Raw genomic sequence first — 19,793 nt, forward strand, 5'->3', positions numbered from 1 at the left:
TATGCATGCATGCTTTTCCATGATTTTATTTTGGCTTTTACCCAATCTTACTGGTTAACCTTGTTAACTCCAATAACTCACAACCCAAAATCTCTTTTATTCGGAGAGACTCTAAGCACTACAAGACCCGATGGACCGTCTTCGGGGACCGCGCTCCCCGTGGTGACAATTCTGAAACGCACCGCTTGAGGGGGAGCTACCACCCTCAAGCCAAGACTTATCGCGAGTATCAATCCAATTCCCACTTAGGGAATGTATAGCCACTAGTCACAATGCCACTATCATAATAGGTTTCTACCTATTTATTCATGCCACTCTCTAGGTCATTCTTACCACAATTGGTTAAACTATGTTTAACAATTCATCTCTCAATGCCAATCATGTCTCTAATGTCAATGTCACCTTTGTTAACTATTGTGCAAGTCCAAGTCTCATATTCATATAAGTTTAGGGTCTGAACATACATGTTCATTATGATTCTATCATTTTCTATGTCCAACTACATTAGAAGCATACAAATGATGTCTAATCAAGTTTCACATGTGAAATTTACCCTACATGCATGAATGGTTCTATACATAGTATGCTCAACAAAAGGCGAAATAGACATAAAGGAGAATCCGATGATTCCGGTGTGCACCCCCCACCTCGAGTGGTAGTAGATGAAGAATATGACGACTCCCGAACTTTACGAACGCCGAATCCACGCCCTATAACCAAAATAGTGCCAAATTAGGCCCTATATACACAAACTATACTTAGACATTTTCGTAACGTCGAACGGAATTGTCCAACGTGTCGGGAATACCCCCCATTAGGTTTCCAAGAGGTCAATTTGCCTTGAAAAAATTCTAGGACAAAAGCTCCAATTTCCATGCCCTAACAATGCCATATTGAAATTTCTCCTAGATTGATCTTATCCCTAAGCAAAGGTAGCTTAGAATCACCTATGAAGCTCTCTAATCTTGTTTCCAAACTATTTAAACCATTCCTAGGGCATCTAGTATGATCCCTAGTTAACCACTATGAGAGCATGTAGCACACTAGACCTTTGCAAATTGCGAGGTTCGAGTGTTTGATATGGATTCCGAACTTTTCCACACNTGTTGCTTTTGAGTTTCGCGGACGAAACTCCTTTTTAGGAGTGAATGTAACACACTGGACCTGTGCAAATTGTGAGGTTCGAGTGTTTGATTTGGATTCCGAGCTTTTCCACACTTGGTGGAAGGTCGTAGACTGTATTCCAACCTAAAAGTTCGATTTCTAGATTTTGGCTAAGTCTTGAGAGTTTTTACTCTCGGAGACCGGTCCCTGGTAGGAGAGACCGATCGTCCCGAAATAGTGTTGCGGAAGACTTGATGCAACCGGTCCCCTGGCTGGAGGGACTCGTTCCCGTACGCGTGTTTTGCTGGAAGGTCCTGAGGGACCGGTCCCTAAAGGGAGAGACCGATCCCCCAACCCGAAAACTGCCGAGACCCGGGCAGTGCACAGATTGCACAGTTGGGGGACTGGGGGACCTATTTTTCCCTTGTTACATTAGGAGGCTTACACTCTAGAAAGAGAAGAAGAAGGAGAAGCAAGAGGAGAAGAAGGAGAAGGAGAAGAGGGAGAGCTTGCTTGGTGGACCTTGGACTTCTCCCTCACCCTCTCTTCTCACCATTGGGGCTAGGAGCTTGGAGAGGATCTTGTTTGGGGGAAGAGCTTCAACCCTAGAGGATTTGAAGCTTGGTTTGGAGCTTCTAGTGGGGTTGGTACTTCGATCCTACTCCTTGAAGCTTGTTTTGGTAGGTTTTACTAGAGGAAACCCTAGATTTTGGGATTTAGGGTTTATTTTGGAGATTTTTGATTTGAGGGCTTTGGGACCCAATTGATGGGTTTAGAACCTTTGTTTGGGTGGTATTGGAAGGAATCAAACTCCTATTTGGAGATCGGGAGAGCTTTCTTCCCATTCGGTGAGTTTTTAACCCTTTTCTTGAGTCGATTGTTGAGCAACCTATTAGATGTTCTTTTACTTCGTTGAGCTCACCTTTTGATGTTCCTAGGGCACTAGGAGACTAGGGGGCACCTTCGTCGGAGCAAACGAAGGGTTTCGAGAAGTCCGGTGGGTTTGGCTTCATGAAAACGGGGCAAAATTGCCCCTATGCTTTCTATACTAAATGGAATTTATGTGAGTTTTAAAACACTTAAAATTCATGTGTTATATGCAAGATAATTTCATTCTATATAGTAGGGCATTGTGGGCATTTTGCATGCATATGAGAAGTGTTCGTGTTAGCGACTTGGAAACATGTCTCTTATGTTAGAATTTGCTCAAATTATGCATTTGTAAACAATAAACTCATGTTTGGACTTAGTGGATAAAAATGCCATAAAGAGGCACTTGACATAGTAAACTGTGAAACTGCAACATAGAGACATAGTAATAGGCCATTAAACATCTGCTATATTCCATGTTAGAAACATGATGACATAGAGATAGGCCTTTGAGACATTCGACGTATATTTCATATTTTTAGACATGAGGACTTGGTACTTGAGACAGATCTTTCGCTTGCTTGCCATTGTGCTCATTCGCACATGCTTCTGAGGGTCGCTCTTTACAAGTCGGCACTCCGGAGATAACCATCGCAACATATGCTCGCTCGTGGGGATTGGGCACCGAAATGGGATGTCGTGGGGGATGCTCATTCCTAGAGGGGGGGATGTTCACTACCACGGGGCCATTAGGCACAGCGCAGGCCGGACTACCCACGGGTAGGTCCTATAGGATTGGATCATTGATGACTTAGCATACCGACTGGACATTGACTAGAATAGTAAACAAAGACATTTTACTATTTAGCTTGTGGACATTATGCTAGTGATACTTTGGTACATTCATGTTAGAATAGTCGTTTATTACTTATGCAAATTCATGCTAAGTAGAGATATCATGTTGTAGTAAGTTTACATGTTTACTTACATATCGATTCTATTGCTTTTATTATTATACCTGTTTAGCTCTTTTGGGCCTAGTAGTGCTTTCACTGAAGTCAGTAATTGCTCACTGGGAACTATTATTTAATAATTCTCACGCCCCCTGTTTTATTAATTTTCTTTCAGAGCCCTCTGCACCGGCGGAGACACGGGATCGCGGCAAGGGGATCGCTAGCTAGATAGCGAGGATTTACTGTTGCTTAGGTGGTTTTCTCTCTTTTTGTTGTTGTTGAGAGAGAGAGAGAGAGAGAGATTTTGTATCCATGTATAGAGACCACCTATGTATTTACTTATAGCACTTGTTTTGGGATTTCTACTGTACTACCTTTGATTTACTTATGGTGGATGTTAGCTCCTTTACTTGTTTCCTCTTATAGAATCTAGATACTGTACTATGCTCTGATACTCCTAGATGTCTTTTATTATTGCTTTATTTACCGTTGTTTTATAGATGACTTATATGTTTTAGACGTATGGCGGGTCTGGACACGTGCCGGGCGGGCTTCCACTGGGTCCCGGGGCGTGACAGAGCACCTTGAAGGACCATGGATTTTCATAGGTTTAAGGTCTCTACAATAATCCTAGCCTTGCTAGAGGATCAAAACTCCAAGTTCTAAGGTAAAAATCCGAACCCTAGAGCTCTACTTGCAAGAAACTCACCTTGGTCAAGAGCTATCCCAAGATCCTTCTTGTAGGAGAGCTCCAAGAACCACCAAAGCCACCCAAAATCCCTTTTGATCCTCCTTCTTCTCCTTCTCTACCTTGCCCTAAATCAAGCTTTCTAGAGAAAGAGAAGGAAATGAGAGAGGGAGAGAGTGGTGGGGTGATGGCTGTGAAGTAGAGAAGGGCTGGGCTAATAATATGTTGTAACAATTACAACTAAGCCCCCCCAAATAGTCCAATTTACAGCAGACCTCAATGTTGCTGCCAGACCAAAGTGTACCGATACACGGGATGCTGTCACCGATAACACCATTACGCAGAGGCAACCCGAGAGCATTTCCCTCGGATTTCACCAAAGTGTACCAGTACACACCAGGGGTGTACCGGTACATTTCCTACGAAAATCTCAAACCCGAGAGCTCACTCTGCTCGGGCTGCTGGGCTGTTACTGGTGACAACTCGATGGTTGTACCGGTACACTTTGCCGAGAATGCAGTTTTAGCTCCGATTCGACTCTACTTCGCGCCGGTCGATGCTAAAACCTTTCTAACTCTTTCTAAACTTACTTTTAGCCCTTCCAACATCATTGGAATGCTAAAAGCAACTTGTCCATACAACTTTTTCGCATACTTTAGTCAATTTGGCTAAAGTTCGATAATTTCTTTCGGATTTCAATATGTTACATTCTCCACCCCTTAAAATTAGTTTCGTCCATGAAACTACTTATTGAAATTGAGTTTCATACCTCAATGCAGTTTCGCAAAGAGATGAGGATGACATTCTCTCATCGCATCCTCAAGCTCCCACGTTTCTTCCCGATCGTCGTGTTCGCTCCAATGAACTTTAACATACGAAATTTCACGATTCCGTAGCTTTCGCACCTCCCAATCAACAATGTACGCCGGGAACTCCTCGTAAGTCATATCCTTTTGAAGCTCAATCGGTATCTACGAGAGAATATGCTCCGGATCATGGACATACTTGCGGAGATTGGATACATGAAACACGTCGTGCACCCCCGCAAGCCTCGGTGATAATGCTACTTTGTAAGCCACCGCACCAACCCTTTCCAAGATCTCAAAGGGCGGAGTCGGGGACTTAGCTTTCCCCGGACACCGAATCTCTTAACTCCTCGCATTGGCGAAACTTTTAGAAATACGTGGTCTCCAACTGCGAACTCAATGTCTTTCCTTCGCTCGTCAGCATAACTTTTGTGCCTTGATTGCGCCGTCGCTAATCTTTGTCGGGTAAGGCGAACTTTGTCCTCCGCCTCCCGCACAACCTAGGGGCCAAGAACAACCTTCTCACCCACATCGCTCCAATGAATTGGCAAGCGACACTTCTTTCCATAAAGGGCCTCGAATGGCGCCATCGCAATACTTTCTTGATAGCTATTGTTGTACGCGAATTCCGCCATCAGTAAGTGATCGTGCCATCCACCCTTGTAGTCAAGTACACACGTTCGAAGCATATCCTCAAGTATTTGAATAGTCCTCTCCGACTGACCGTCACTTTGAGGATGAAATATCGTACTAAAGTCGAGCCGTGTGCCCAATGCATCTTGCAAGCTCTTCTAAAAATGTGATGTGAACCTCAGGTCCCGATCCGATACAATTGATACCGGAACCCCGTGAAGTCTCACAATCTCGTCGAGATAAACTTGAGCTAACTTGTCTCTCGACCAAGTAGTGTGAATCGGCAAAAAGTGTGCCGATTTCGTAAACCGGTTCACAACTACCCAAATCGCATCATGTCCACCTTGGGATCTAGGCAACCCGATCACAAAGTCCATAGCGATATTTTCCCACTTCCACACGGGTATAGGTAGACTTTGCAACTTTCCTGCCGGGAATCGCTGTTCCACCTTTACTTGTTGGCACGTGAGGCATTGTGCCACAAACTTCCCTATGTCATTTTTCATGCTCGGCCGCCAATAATGTAGCTTCAAGTCTTGATACATTTTAGTGCCGCACGGGTGAATGCTATAGGGAGATTGATACGCTTCTTGCATAATCGCCCTCCGAAGATCATCGTCCTTGGGCACGCACCAACGATTCTGATATCGTAGTGCATCGTCGGTCCCAATGCCAAAATCATCGGCACTACCGCTCTCAACTTTACCCCGCACCTTTTGGAGAAATGAATTGGAAACTTACACATCTTTAATCCTCTCCAACAAGGTCGGTTGTACAATCAACGTGGCAAGTGTTGCTGGCACTCCCGGCACCACAACCTCAAGTCCAAATCGTTGCATCTCCTTTTGCAACGCCGGTTGGGGTGTAATTGCCGTCGCCAAATTCTCCGCCGACTTTCTACTTAGAGCATCAGCCACGACATTTGCTTTTCCGGGGTGGTAGAGAATCGTGACATCATAATCTTTTAGCAATTCCAACCACCGCCACTGTCGCAAATTTAATTCCTTCTGTGTGAACAAGTATTTGAGACTTTTATGATCGGTGTAGATCTCACAATGCTCACCATACAAGTAGTGCCTCCACAATTTTAGCGCGAAGATAACCGTCGCTAGCTCAAGATCGTGAGTCGGGTAGTTCTTCTCATAGCTCTTCAATTGGCGCGAAGCATATGCTATAACTCGGCCATTTTACATCAAAACACACCCGAGACCGATATAAGAGGCATCACTGTATACTACATAGCTCTCCCCCAGCGTCGGCAAAGCAAGTACCGGGGTCGACGTCAATCTTTCCTTTAGCTCCTCGAAGCTCCGCTCACACTCGGGGCTCCAAACATATTTCACCCCTTTGTGGGTAAGGCACGTTAGTGGAGTAGTTATCTTGGCAAATCCCTCCACGAACCGCCGGTAGTAGCTGCAAGCCCCAAAAAGCTACAAATCTTCTATACACTTGTCGGGCGAGGCCAATCTTTAATAGCCTCCACTTTCTTTAGGTCAACCGAGATGCCATCACCGGATATAACATGACCCAAGAAAGTAACCTCCGAAAGCCAAAACTCATATTTCTTTAGTTTTGCATAAAGCTTTTCCTTTCGGAGTGTCTCCAACACGATCCTCAAATGCTCCTCGTGTTCTTCCTCGGTTCGAGAATATACCAATACGTCGTTAATGAATACGACGATGCACCCGTCCAATAGCGGACGGAAGACTCGATTCATTAAGTCCATAGAAGCCGCCGGGGCATTTGTAAGCTCGAATGGCATGACTGTGAACTCACAGTGGCCATACCGCGTACGGTATGCCGTTTTGTGCACATCCTTGGGCCGTATCTTCAATTGATGATACCCCGATTGAAGGTCAATTTTCGAATATACCCTTGACCCTTGCAACTGATCGAACAAATCGTCAATCCTCGGCAACGGGTACTTGTTCTTGATCGTCACTTTGTTCAATTCGCGATAATCAATGCAAAGTCGAAGCGTGCCATCCTTTTTCTTTACAAATAGCACCGGAGCTCCCCACGGAGACACACTCGGTCTCACAAAGCCCTTATCGAGCAAGTCTTGCAACTGGGCCTTTAGCTCCTTTAGCTCAACAGGTGCCATTCTATACGGAGCCTTCGAAATTGGCGCCGCCCCGGGAATCAAATCAATGACGAACTCGACTTTCTGGTCTGGTGGCAATCCTGGTAACTCCGCCGGAAACACATCCGAATACTCGCATACTACCCGAATACCTTTAAGTTCCGGGTACTCCTTTTGGGCGTCTACGATGGTAGCCAAATAGGCCATACAACCATCCTTAATCATTTTCCTCCCTCTCGCCGCCGATATGGTCGCCGCGAAGCTCCTACTTTTACAAGCCCGATATACCAATTCTTCTTGATTAGGTTCACGGAAAGTGATCACCTTACTTTCACAATCTATGACCGCATAGTACTTGGAGAGCCAGTTTGGTCCCCAAGATCACATCGAAGCCCCACATTTGATTCAATACCAAAAGGTCGATCGGCATGATCCAATAGCCTATTTGTACCGGACATGCCAAGCACTCGTCGTGTACACGAAACGAATGCTCCGGAGTATTCACCGACCAATACTCTTCATTATGTGTGATCTCTATGTCATGAGTCTTAGCGAATGATGCATCAATGAATGAATGAGATGTACCCGTGTCAAATGTAGCTCTAACTCTAGTGCCTCTGATAAGAACAATACCTGCCACGACGTCGTCGAGGACTGGAATCGGCTGCTCCTCCACCTGAGTGGCAAAAACCCACCCACTAGGTACTCGAGAAGACTCCGGCTGTCGAGGCGCCGATGATCGTCCAGCTGACACCGCGGGTGGCAGTCCCGCCAACTGTCGCTGAGTATACTGAACTGAAGCTGACGATGGAGCTGGGGATGCGCCGCCCGGGCACTCTCGGCCTATGTGGCCGGCCTGGCCGGATCGAAAACACCGCCCCTCCCGCTGAGGGCAAGTGGTAACACGGTGGTCTCCGCCACAAATCACAAATGGGTAGGTAGTCTGGCTCTGTGTCTGACTCCTACCTCCCCGCCACTGTGATCGCTGAGGTCGAGGGGGTCGCTTAGAACTCGACTGCCCCGCGGATCCACTAGATGCCCGCTTCTTGGACTTATCCCTTCCCTTGTCCTTCTCGAAAGCCTGGCGCTTCTCTCGTGCAATAGCATTGCCGCGCTCTACCCAAAGCGCGCGGTCAAGAACCTCCTCATAGGCCTTCAACCGGAAGGCGTGAATAACCTTGAAAATCTCGGGTTGCAACCAGCGCTCGAATGCCTCCGCCCGATCCCTATCGCCATGAACCAAGCTCGGCACGGAATTAACTAGGTGCGTGAACTCTCTTTCGTACTCCCACACCGTGCGACTTTCTTGCCTCAACTTTTGAAATCCTCCTTGATTTTTTGCTTATCACTCTCAAAAAAATACTCCATGAGTGGCATCTCCCGAAACGCCTCCCAAGTAACAGAAGCGTGATCCAACGAGTGATTCTTCTTCGCCTGAGTCCACCACAACTGTGCTGACCCGTCGAAGCAATGGGCCGCAAGGTGAACCTTATCCTTCTCAAGGGTGTAGATATCCTCGAACAACGCCTCCATCGTGGCCAACCACGACTCCACCAACCAAGGATCCTTCACATCGTCGTTGAAGGTCGGAGGGTTGAATCGCTTGAACGCCGTCAGCGCCGTCAATGATCGCTCCTGCTCGGCCTCAAGTACATCGGGAATAGGGGCCGACGAACCCGATACCGTCGGAGGAATAGCCGTCACTGGTGCTACCGCCACCGCAGGAGGTGGTGCTACAGGAGCAACAGGTGCGGGCGGATTCCTCGGCACAGATGCCGCCGCCGCCGCCTGTCGCGCCATCATCTCGTGGAGCTGTCTAATCTGCTCCTCCTATAACCGCATAGCCCAGGCCAAAGCCGCTACTTGGGCTCGCAGCTGGCGCACTTCATCCGTTCCCGTCTGCTCGGGCACTCTATCAGGCAGTGCCGAAGCGGCTCTACGCGTGTAGCGTCTCAGGGACATTGTTCCTGAAACGTATCACACGCATTAGTTGTAATATACCGAAAATTCGAAAAATAAATATCGAACTTTAGTCAAATTGACAAAAGTGCGAGGATGGTACAATTCGGAAAGTCCGAAGGTGTTAAAAGGATCAAAAGTGCGTTGTGGGAGGTTTTCGAGAGCTAAAGAATCAAAAATCTGCATTCTGCAGGTTTTGTGCTCTCGGGGACCGGTCCCTAAAGGAGAGACCGGTCCCTGAACGCGTGAAAATTGAGAAAGCTGAAAATCGGCTAAGTCCCAAAAAACCAGCTCTTGGGAACCGGTCCCTGGGAGGAGAGACCGGTCCACGAGAGACCGGTCCCCCTGGGAGAGACCGGTTGCACTGCGCGGGGGCCTTGGCTGCCCGCGGGGAGAGTTCTCTTGGACCGGTCCCAAGTCGGGGAGACCGGTCCTCGAACACGAAATCTGCCCAGTTTAGGCAGTGTAATAAAGTGAAAGCCGAGGGGTTTATTTGCAAAAATGCAATATATGGGTTATGTTGAGAGGGTTATGAGGTGTTTTCTCTCATTCTCACCCTCTCTCACCCTCTCACCTCTCTTTCTCTTTCTAAAAGTCAAGAAGGAGAAGAAGACATAAAGGGAAAGAAAAGAAAAGAAGAAGAAGAAAAAGAGAAGGAAGGTGGAGAAGAAGAAGGAGTGAAGTAACTCCCTTTCCTTCACCTCTAACACAAGGAAAGGAAAGCTTTGAGGTAAGCTTTGAACCCTATTCATGGTAAAACCCTAGAATGAGAACCGAATGACCTAGAAATGGTTTTAATAGAACCTTTTGAGTATTTGAAGCTTTCTTTTACTTCTTGTTGAGATCAAAACCATGGATTTGGTGTAGGTGGTGAAGCTTAGAGGAAAGCTTCAACCTTTCTCATGGTGAAACCCTAAAATGGGTTTTGATTGAGCTAAGGATGGTTCAAATGGAACCTTTAGATGACTTGAAGCTTGCTTTTGCTTCTCTAAGAGATCAAAACCCTAGTTTTGATGTGGGATGAGCTAGGGCATCCAAATTTGGGGCTTTTGCTTGGAAGGATTTCAAAGTAAAATTGACTCTCTAGAAATCTAATTTGGGGTATTTTCGACGCGTTGGTGCACTCAGTTTAACGTTACGAAAGGCCTATGTAAAGTTATGAGCAAAATAACCTAATATGGCTTCGTTTTGCCGCAGGTGACAAACTAGAAGCCTAAAAATTCTAAGAAAATCATTGTAGCATCCTAGTACGCCTACGAGGTGGGTGGTGCTCTCCAAACTCGTTGGAATTCCTTCTATGCCTAATGTGTCATTCAATTGAGCATATATCTATATTGTTGCATGCATTATAAGGTAGATGTGATGATATATGTGTGAATGTTGCATGATGTGAGTACACGTGCTATTCGAAATGTTTGAGAACCTATTCAACCCTATATGTATGCATGAGAATATAATGTGAGCGTCCAATGAGATGAAAGAACAAGTGTCACGCCCCGGGACCGGCGGAGGCCCTCCCGGTAGCGTGCCCAGACCCGCCATATGTCTACACATATAAGGCGTCTACAATAAAAGCGGAAGTAAAAGCAAGTAATAGAACAAATAGAAGAAGTGAAATAATGAGCAACAAATGATATCAGAGCGAGTAAAGTTCTAACATCTACACCAAGGTAAAGAAGTAAAGCTAGACAATAAAAGAAATCATAAGTAGTACAATATCTGTCTCTAGTACAAAAATGGTGGTCTCTATACATATGCGGGTACAACTCTCAACCTCTCACAAAAAGATAACACGAGAGGTAGACCACCTATCGAACGATCCCTCGGTAAGCACGCTAGCCCGAGGCGATACCCTTTCCGCGATCCCTGGCCTCTCCCTGCGTGGAAGGCTCTGAAAAACATCGAGAAAAAGAGGGCGTGAGAACTATAATTTATAGTTCCCAGTGGGCAATTACTGACCTCAGCTCCTGCTCCACTAGGCCCCAAAAATAAGGGTAAGTACAATAATAATAGCAATAAATAGCGAACACGGACTGCTGAAAGAAAGCATGAAAGAAATGCTATACTACTATGTCTCCAATAAGCATGATGTCATGGTAATGTACATCTACGCTATCATAAGGTAATATATCCGATGCATACTAAGATGTCTCAACATAAAAAGCAAGTAAACCTCACGATGCCATATGTCAATGCATAAGGGTAAACTCTATCCAAACAACCGAGTATACTATGATGCAATAATGAAACCGGCAAGTATACTAAATGTACCAATGCTATATCATAAGCGTGTCCAAGTAATCCAACTACTAATCCTATTTAGTAGTGATAGTCCATATACAACACCGTGTCGATTTCCATTTCCAATTTAAGGACCTACTCAAGGTAGTCCAGCTTGTGCCGCCTAAGTGTCTGTGGTAGCCCGACATCCCTATTCTTGGAATGTGTCTGTCCCACTCGACCCCGTAGGCTTCTCAATACCGCACGAGCGAACGTAGTCGCGTAGGCTAACTCCGGAGTGCCGGCTTGTAGGGAGCGACCCTCACAAGCATGTGCGAATGAGCACAAATGGCAAGCAAGCATAGTCCAAGTCTCAAATATCCAATCCTCATGTCTCTAACATGGTATCATAACTAGCATCCCGAAGATCTAGTCTAAGTCACAATGTGAAGTTTTAGCATTTGCTACGCCTAGTGCCCCTTGATGACACTTAGGCAATTTGATGTTCAACAAGTTTTCCAAATCCCTCAATGGCCCTATCCACTAGGTTCACACAAGTCCTGAGCTCAATGCCGCTTGATGACATTAGCTCTCTAATTCACATGATATCAAGTTCGATGCCTATATATATAGCAATTGTCATCTTTCATGTCTCAATTAAACTTATGTTTAAACGCATGAAACATAGCTCATTTACTCTATAGAAACATGAAATCAAATCTTATACAGAATGCTAAATGCAACCAACTCTCTCTCAAGCAACTCTCTACTACATAGAGGTCCAAAATTTCATTACATATAGCATGGGCATTTTAAGCACTCTAAAATTTATAATAAATACATTCAATATGAAGATGCATGAGTTATTAGTACACGAAACACTTATCACCAAATATGAGATTTTCTCATATCAAAGGCTAGGTCAAACCCACCAAAATCGAAATTTTCGTTTCGCCGAACGGAGATTTCCACAAGCTTTCTAGCACCCTAGGAACATCAAAAATGGTGTCATCCAATCGATACGAAGAGCAACAAGCTCAATCTTTAACCTAGAAGCAAAAGGGCCAAAACTCACCTCAAGAGTAGAAATCTTCTCCTAAGCTCCAAAAGAGAGCTAGAACCCTTCCAATCCAAGCCCTAGGAAGGTTCTAAACCAACCAATCAAGCCTCAAAAGCCCTAGGTTCAAAAAGCCCAAAAACAAGCCCTAAGTCTCAAAACTAGGGTTTCATCTTGAAACCATCAATAAAAATCCAATCTAAAGGGAGAGAATAAGTGGGTTACCTCTTGGAAGCTTCAATCTAAGCTCTAAACTCTTGAAATCCCAAGATCTTCCCTCAACTTTGCTCCAAACCCAAGCTCCAAGCCTCAACAATGGTGGAAAAGCCTCCAATACCCAAAAAGGAGCAAAAAGAGGTGTTTAAACTCTAAAAATCCAAGCAAAATCAAGGAAAAGGAATAAGGAGGTGTGGAGAGCTCCCTTACCTTCCTCCTTGCTGGTGCCAAGCTCAGGAAAGACCCCTAGGGCGTGGGGGTACTAATAGAGATGCCACAATTGCGAAAAACCCCCTGCAGTTCAAACTGCTCAGATTCTGCCAAAGTGTACCGGTACACGGAAAAGTGTACCGGTACACATCCTACGAAAATGCAAACCCGAGGCTCGGGTTTGAAATCTGCCACAAGTGTACCGGTACGACCATCAAGGGTGTACCGGTACAAAATGTGTACCGGTACAACCATCGACCTGTCACCGGTTACACCTCGTGCAGAATGAAATCCGAGGGTAGGCTAAGTCCAACTCTTTAGTGAGCTTAGCGCTACATAAAATACTACAATTCTCGGGATGCGAGCCATAGGTCGGAACACTGTCAACGACCCACCAGAAAGTCTGGAAAAACTCGGGACACTGTCCAAACACTCGAACCCCGCAATTTGCAAAGGCACAGTGCGTCATAACAAGTGACACAATAAAACATAGATCGAGTGGCATCCGACAATGTAAAGTAATGCGACACTAGAGTTAGTGTGTGGCATCAAAGAGAAATATGACGCAAAGAACAATGACAATGATTAGAGACAAGTGAAGAAAATGAAAGTGGCATAAAGAACGAGTAAAGTTAAAGAACAATGAGTGCTAGAGTTAGCAAAATAAAGTAAAGAATGTAAAGAACACCAGAGTTAGTGTATTGACATGGTCAAGGATAAAGAATGCAAAGAACATGAGATTGACACGATGACATTCAACCTTAGAGCTAAGGGTCATTTGTGCATAATTCCTTAGAGTTAAGGAACAAATTGAACTGAATATCCTTAGAGTTAAGGATTGATCATACTTGCTATAAGTCCTTGCTCGAGGGTGGTCGCTCACTCTCGGGCGATGCGCTCCGGAGTTTGTCATCACTGGGTTGAGTTACTCAGAGGACGGTCCTAGCGGGAGGAAGCTGAGGGCCCGCGATCATGGATTTGAGTTGTAAGTTAATGAGGCGATACCCCCGGGTTTTAGCCTTGAGATTGAACAAAGAACAAAGAACAAAGAACATCGACCATGCATTCTTCATGAATTTATATTGAGCATCTTATTGATAGCATTGTTCAGGCATATTAGCTGCATTTGTATAGTTGGCTACTTATCTGCTTATTCTTTCTATTATGCCTGAGTTAGTCCTAATGGGAAAGTCGGTGAGATTGGGGCCGAACCCTTCTTGAAGGTCTCGCCGACTAGAGGGATCAAAAGATTTGGGATTCGGGGAAAGTTGAGCCCCCGCTTCATTGGACCGTATGAGATCTTGGAACGTGTGGGTCCGGTAGCGTATAGACTTGCTCTACCGCCGAACCTATCGGGCGTACACAACGTCATTCATGTATCGGTCCTCCGGAAGTACATCTTTGACCCGACTCATGTGTTGGATGCTACACCCTTGGAGCTGCGGGAGGATTTGAGTTTTGAGGAGCAACCCGTGAGGATCTTGGCTCACGAGGTGCGGAAGCTGCGGAATCGGGTTATTCCGTATATGAAGGTTCTTTGGAGCAACCACGGGGAGCGAGAGGCCACGTGGGAGCTTGAAAGCGTTTTGCAAGAGTGCTATCCCCATATCTTTCAGGTGGAGTCTTGAGGTATGTTGCATTTCGAGTTTCGCGGACGAAACTCCTTTTTAGGAGGGGTGAATGTAACACACCAGACTTTTGCAAATGGCGAGGTTCGAGTGTTTGATGAGTGTTCTGAGTTTTTTCAGATATTCTGAAGGGTCGTTGACAGTGTTCCGACCTATGACTCGTATCCCGAAATTTATGGTATTTTAAGTAGCGCTAAGGCCACCAAAGAGGAGGACTTAGGCTGCTCTCGGGTTGCCTCTGCAGGGCTGTGTACCGGTACAACCTTGATGGTTGTACCGGTACAGATGTGGTGAATTGCCAACCCGAGGCTCGGGTTTGCATTTTCGTGGGATTTGTACCGGTAAACTTTTTCGTGTACCGGTACACTTTGGCAGATTTTGAGCAGTTTGAACTGCAGGGGTGTTTTTGCAATTATGGCCTATCTATATGTAACCCCACTCCCCTTTGTTGCTTCCCTGAGCTTGGGAACAGAGGAGTGAAGGTAGGGGAGCCCTCCACTCCATCTCTTTCATTTCCTTTTGATTTTAGCTTGGGTTTTTGAAGTAAATTTCTTCTTTTTGCTTCTTTCTCCTTCTTGGTGCTATTTCCACCATAGGAGAAACCCTAGCTGGGTGTTTGGAGCTTGTGGCAAGGAAGGACTTCAACCCTAGCTTGCTTTGAGCCTTGTCTTGGAACTCTTGAGAGGTTAGTAACATGTTTCTAGCCATTATGTTTTGGTAGATTCTACCCTTTGGAACCCTAGAAATGAGATTTAGGGTTATTTTTGGGGATTTTGGATTTGTAGCTTCTAGAACCTAATTGATGGGTTTAGAACCTTTGTTTAGGTTGGATTTGACGACCTCTAACTCCCTTTTGGAAATCGAGAGGGATTTCTTCGCATTCGGTGAGTTTTTCACCCTTATGCATGAGTAGCTTAATATTTGAGCTTGGTGTTGTTCGTAAGGTCCGTTTAACTCTTGCTTTTATACCTCTACGGTACTAGGGGACTAGTGGACACCTTCATCGAAGCAAACGAAGGGGTTGCGAGAGTTGTGGTGGATTTGGCTTCATGAATCGGGGCTAAATGGCCCCTATATGTATTATACTCGTCGTAACGTTAAAATTCATGCATATTCATGCTAGATAGAATTTCTATGAATTTTAGAATACTTAAAATGCATGCCTTATGTATTATGAAATTTTCACTCTATATGGCAGAGCATTCTGGGGTTTTTGCATGCATGTGAGAAGTATTCATGTTAACAATGGGAAAACTTGTCTTCTATGTTCAAAATGACTTAGATTATGTATTCATGAATAACAAAATCATGCTTGGACTTGTTGGACAAAAGTGCCATAAAGGGGCACTTGAGCTAGTAAACTATGAAACTGCAACATAGAGACATAGTGATAGGCCACCGGACATCGACTGTATTTCGTGTTTTAGACATGATGACATAGTGATAGGCAATCGATACAGTTGCTATATTTTATGTTTTAGACATGATGACTTGAGACTTGAGACAGACATATATGCTTACTTGCCTTTGTGCTCATTCGCACATGCTTATGAGGGTCGCTCCCTACAAGCCGGCACTCCGGAGATAGCCATCGCAATACATACTCGCCGTGCGGGATTGGGTGCCGAAGTGGATTGCCGTGGGTCAGGCTTATTCCTAGAGTGTGGATGTTCACTACCACGGGGCCATTAGGCACGGCACCGGCCAGACAGCCTACGGATCGATTTTCAGGCCAGACAGCCTTCGGGCAGGTCTTACAAGATTTAAACTTTGAGTAGTTAACATGCCAAGTGGACATTGACTAGAATAGTAAACAATGACATTGTACTATTTAGCTTGTGGACATTATGTTAGTTACACTTATGTCCTTACATGTTACAGTAGCTTCATTACTTATGCAAATTCATGCTAAGTAGAGACATCATGTGCTAGCATGTTTACATGTTTATTTACATGTCGTTCTTATCGCTTTTACTTGTTACTTACCTATTTTAGCTCTTTTGGGCCTAGTGATGCTTTTCACTGAAGTCAGTAATTACCCACTGGGAACTATTAATTAATAGTTCTCACGCCCCCTGTTTTATGGTTTTATTTCAGAGCCTTCAGCACCGGCGGAGGCACGGGATCGCGCCAAGGGTGTCGCCTAGCTAAATAGCGGGGAGCTACTTGCTCTTAGGTGGTTCACTTTTTCTTTTGTTGTAGAGAAAGAGAGATTTTTGTACCATGTATAGAGACCACCTATGTACTCTTTTAGCACTTGTTCTGGGACATCTCTTGTATTACTTATGACTTTTATTTAGTGGTTTTGGACTTCTTTTACCTTATCATGTTGTCGAAATCTAGTTATACTTTGCTCTGATACTCCTAGATGTTCTCCTTTTATTGCCTTATTTATCGTTTTATTGTAGACGCCTTATATGTTTTAGACATATGGCGGGTCTCGGCATGCGCCGGGCGTGCTTCCGCTGGGTCCCGGGGCGTGACACATAATGTCCATACTGTGTTCTAAAAGTCGTCTTCGATACATCCTCGGGTTTGATCTTTAACTGGTGGTATCCCAACTGCAAATCTATTTTGGAATACACACACGATCCCTGAAGCTGATCAAACAAGTCAACAATCCTCGGCAACGGATACTTATTCTTAATCGTGACTTTATTAAGTTCACGATAGTTCATACATAGGCGCAGTGATCCGTTCTTCTTCTTGACGAACAAACCAAGTGCTCCCCAAGGCGAGACGCTCGGTCGAATGAAGCCCTTATCCAACAAATCCTGCAGCTGTGCCCTCAACTCCTTCAGCTCCGCCGGTGCCATCCTATAGGGCGCCTTTGAGATTGGGGTAGTCCCAGGGACGAGATCCACCACAAACTCAATCTCCTTATCAGGGGGCATACCTGGTAGCTCAGCCGGAAATACGTCCTGAAACTCCCGCACCACCGGGATATCCTCAATCCTAGGGGCGTCATCATCGCCCCTCACAACAACACTAGCCAAATAGGCTATGCAACCTCTACTTGTTAAGGATTTTATAGGTTGGCGGATTTCGTAGAGTTGAATGGAGTCTTGAAGAATTGATCGCGGATGTTTGAAGAAAAGATTCAAATTGAAGAATAAAGACTTATTCGGAAAGCTCAGCANACAAAGACTCATTCGGAAAGCTCAGCACCTAAGATATGAAGAATAGAATGATTTATGGTGAAGTTATTTCATTGTAATAAGTTCAGGAGACTTAGATTGCTTTTAAACTCTTAAACTGAACTTTGATGTGTTCTGGGACCGGTCCCTAAGGTTGAGAGACCGGTTCCCCTAAGGTCCTCACTGCGTGAATGTTGAGGCAACCGGTTCCCTAAGATGAGAGACCGGTTCTCGAACATTGGTATTTCTGTCGCGCAGCGAGGGACCAGTCTCTGGCTTGAGAGACCGGTTCCCGAACGTTGTGATTTTTGTCACGCTGCGAGGGACCGGTCTCTCACTTAAGAGACCGGTCTCTCACAGACCGGTCTCCTCGAGAGGACCGGTCCCTGAGGACGACACATGTTTTTAAAAAAGGACTTTTTGCAATTCTAGTCTACTTCTAAGTCTTCTAAACATATAAATAAGCCATGGGGATCATCTTAAAGTTTAATGCTTTGAATTTCCACTCATTCTAAACCCTAGAAACTTGTTTTTCCCGTTTCTATGATTCTATTCTAATAACAAGTTTCTAATAATCAACGATCGACTTGATTCTTCGTTTTTACTCGAGAACTTATACGAGAATCAAGTAGATGTTTGATTAAAAGGTAGACCCTCATCGCTTATGGGATTCTAAGGCTTAATCACTATAAATCTTCGATTCTACAAGCTCCGGAAGGAGGTTCGGCGCGTGGATCTCGCGTGCAGCCGAGGATTCGGTGGACGCTTCGAGGAGTTGAGGCGTTGACGCTACAAGGAGTTGTGGCGAGGTCGGTTGGAGGATTCCTATCGATCGAGGACCGGCGAAGATCACCATCAACGAAAAATCGGTAAATTGAGTCGTGTATTTTTGTCAAAATCACTTGTACTCAAGTTTTCTTAGTGAATTTTCTTCGCGTGATCGGTCCCGTGGGTTTTTCACTCTGGTTTGGAGTTTTCCCACGTTAAATTCTCGGTGTGCTCTTTTGTTTTCCGCTTTTTCGTTTTATTTGCATCGAGATTTTTGAGTTTGCCGTTTTTACACCTATTCACCCCCCTCTAGGTGTTACTTATCTTTTAGATCCTCGGGATCCATATTTAATAAGTGGTATCAGAGCGGGTATAGGTTGTAAATCATGGCCGAGGGCGGTAACATCAATCGACCCCCTCTCTTCGATGGCACTAATTACGCTTATTGGATAGTCCGTATGAGGGCGTTTCTTATTGCCATCGACGAGCGGGTATGGCAAGCCATTGAATTCGGGTGAAATATCCTACCGAAGTTGTCGAGATTGTTACCGGTCCGAAACCGAGAAATAAGTGGACGAAAGAGGAAAACGAATTATCTTCGTTCAACGGAAAGGGTATCAATACTTTATTTAATGCTTTAAATCAAACTGAATTTTCTCTTGTCTCGGCGTGTGAAATCGCTAAAGAAATTTAGGACACTTTACAAGTTACAGACGAGGGTACAAGCTTTGTAAAGATTCAAAAATTGCAAATGCTTACTAGTAGATTTGATTCTATCTGTATGGAAGAACATGAATCTTTTACCGAGTATTATACTCGTTTGCAAGACATTGTAAACATGTGTGCTAACTTGGGCGAGAAAATTCCCGATTCCAAAATTGTTCGAAAAATTTTGAGGACCGTTCCTGAACGATTTCGTCCTAAGGTTGCGGCTATTGAAATGGTTAAACATCCGGATGAACTCAAGGTAGAAGAATTAGTAGGTGCTCTTCAAACTTATTAGATGACTTTTCCTTCTAATCCGTCTTCTTCCAAGTCTTCTTCTAAAGCTTCAGGGATGGCTCTAAAATCAACAAAAGGAGATGTCACTTCAACTTCATCGGACTCGGAGTCGGAGCAAACCCTGGAGGATTTTGAAAAGCAACTAGCACTTCTAACAAAGAAGTTCCGTCGGAACTTTAGAAAGAAGTTTCCTCCCAAGTCTACTTCCTCCAAGTCAAGCAAATCTAAAGGGAGTTCGTCTTCGTCTTCATCAAAATTCAGAAAATCGAAAAACCCTCAAAAGGATTCTACTAAAGAGAAAAAAAGCAGTGAAGGCCAAATTCAATACTATAAATGTAGGGGTTTTGGCCATATTGCATCGGACTGTCCAAATAAAAAGTCTTTGAAAAAGAAAGCGATGCAGGCTATTACTTGGGATGACTCCTCTTCTGACGATTCAACTTCAAGTGATGAGGATGT

Source organism: Ananas comosus, unplaced genomic scaffold, assembly GCF_001540865.1.
Source record: "Ananas comosus cultivar F153 unplaced genomic scaffold, ASM154086v1, whole genome shotgun sequence".
Lineage (NCBI taxonomy): Eukaryota > Viridiplantae > Streptophyta > Magnoliopsida > Poales > Bromeliaceae > Ananas > Ananas comosus.